The sequence below is a fragment of the Dasypus novemcinctus genome, chromosome 6 (genome assembly GCF_030445035.2).
Source record: "Dasypus novemcinctus isolate mDasNov1 chromosome 6, mDasNov1.1.hap2, whole genome shotgun sequence".
NCBI lineage: Eukaryota > Metazoa > Chordata > Mammalia > Cingulata > Dasypodidae > Dasypus > Dasypus novemcinctus.
The window spans coordinates 29,198,105-29,200,544 of record NC_080678.1 but is presented as its reverse complement, the minus strand read 5'-3'; the positions used below and the strand labels follow the sequence as shown (position 1 = coordinate 29,200,544).

Below are 2,440 nucleotides of genomic sequence, written 5' to 3'. Positions count from 1 at the left end.
GTGGGATTTATTGGGCATAGACTCCCTGATTCTGAAGAGTTCCTTGGATGAGTACTTCATATTCAGAGTGGGTGGCACGCAGCTTCAGTGCCAAAGTCTACAATCTGACGACACCTGAATACTTGCTGGTTTGTTTGTGTTTACTGGGTGCGCTGATTTTCTCTTATTAATAGTAAATGTGTTAATACATTTATTTATTTTCTATTACGCTTATAAAAGAAAAGTTTACTTATTGGGGAGAGAAACATTAATTACTCTTGTTCATAAACAGATGCTTTAAACGACACTGATAGCTGTGTCTCTCTCACCACCTACATAGTTTTATCCTAGATAAAGTCTTTCTCTCCACTTAAATAAGACAAACACTTTTTAATCTGACATTTTAAGAAAATCAATTAACTAATTGCCTGAAACTAATTTTCTAATGAGGCAAGGTTTGCTGAATACTGAAATTCTATATTTTAAAAATTGAATACCTATATTTTTATATAAATATCAGATAAGTATATATCTTACACAGAGGGTGGCTGACACTGTTTTGTGTCCTGAGTTGAAGTACAGGTAGATGGTAATATTCAAGCAGCCCCATCAGTCATTGCTCCTGAAATGGGACCCAAGTGGGATGCATAGACCAAGGGAAGAGTTGTCTAATTGCAACATTAAGACAATTTCATTTCAGAAATTGTTTGACACCAATCATATTCATGTTTGATAATAACAGGCTCATCAAACCTTCACTCTTTTATTCAACAAATAATTTTTGATTTCCAGGAACTCTTCTAGGTGAGCAAGATAGACATGACTGCTGATCTCAAAGCTAACATTCTCAAAGGGGTGATACAGAAAGACAGAGAATATATTTAATATGAGGACCTTAAAGTAGAAGAGTTCTAATTGATCCCAAGTTACCTGATCCTGTTTCTCTCACCATCTTCTAGGCAATGGTATTTCTCTAAAGAAATTGGTCAGAATTTTTTCTCTCCTACCACTGTTTTTGTCCTCTTTCTATTCTTCTCCCTCTCTTTTTTTCTCCTCACATACTACTAAATATTTGAATTTTCAGAACTGGCATAACTTCAATATGATAAAAACGATAATAGTAATAATAGTAATAATAATAATAATTTGGGTTATTAAAAGTAATAACAGATTTTCAAACTATTTTGCCACATAAGGATATGCATGTTTTCATGACTATCCTCTCTTAATATTAGCTAACATTACTGGCAGCTTACTTTTCTAAGTCCTTTATGTCTATTTAACTCATTTACCTAGCACATTGACTTTATGAAGTAGGTACCATTATTATTCCCATTTTACAAACAAGGAAACTAAAACTTTTGTCCAATCTAACTCATCTGTAGTTCATGCTGTGGAGCCAGGGAGTCTGGCATCAAAGCTGGGACTCCTGACCATAGCAAGCAGGCGGGTTATAAAGCTAACTGGATGAAAAACCCACTTGTCCTGATTTTTTTATTAACTTTTCCAAGCCCTGTTCTAGCTCATCAACCTGTATCTGGGAACCTGTCTCCAATATATTATTAGCCTTGTGGAAGTTTAAATTCTCATGGCAGGCTTATGTTATAGACACTGCATAACCATGATAGTCATTTGCTAGATGCTGTTTTCCTCTTCTTTTTGTTTCTTTTTTTTTTTTCAGGGGAGAGTGCAAATACAGTCCCCCACTACCACAAATTATGCAGTGAGTTTCCCACATTTGGAAAAATTGCAAGGGTCCATAAATCTGGAGTGCACTAGAGAAGGCTTGCCTTGGAAAACCACCTTCCTGATCATGGTATCCCCCTTTCCAAGTATGTATTGCAGGAAGCTGTTTGCAATTTAAATTGCTATTGACTTTCACAAACCATGTAAAATATCTGATTTTGTTTTTCAGTTCTAAGTTTTTGTTGATTATTATTTTTATTCTGGTAACATATACACAACCTAAAATTAAACACTTTAACCACTTTCAAATATACGATTAGTGATGTTAAATACCTTCACAGTGTTGTGCTATCATCATCACTATTAATTACCAAAACTTTTTCATCATCCAGACAGAAACTCTCTATCAATTAGGCATTAACTCCCCATTCTCCACCCTTCCCCCTGTTAATCTATATTCTAATTTCTAAATCTAAGAATTTGCATATTCTATTTCTTTCTTATAAGTGACAGCATACAATATCTGTCCTTTAGGGTCTGGCATATTTCACTCAACATGAGGTCTTCAAGGTTCACCCACATCGTGGTATATATCAGAATTTCATTATTTTTTTTACAGCTAAACAATATTCCATTGTATGAATATACCCCATTTTATTTATCTATTCTCCATTGATGGACTCTTGAGTTGCTTCCACCTTTTGGAAATTGAAAATAATGCTGCTATGAATATCGGTATACAAATAACCTGTTTAAGTTCCTGCTTTCAATTTTG

The 2,440-nt window shown here is 34.3% G+C and overlaps 1 non-coding gene across 1 annotated transcript; it reads right to left on the bottom strand.

Annotated features, from left to right (window-relative positions):
• Positions 1-1,657: 1,657 nt before the first annotated feature.
• LOC111759104 (U1 spliceosomal RNA) lies at positions 1,658-1,819 on the bottom strand. Its single transcript, XR_002793190.2, has one exon. It is a non-coding gene; the product is annotated as a U1 spliceosomal RNA (small nuclear RNA).
• Positions 1,820-2,440: the final 621 nt, after the last annotated feature.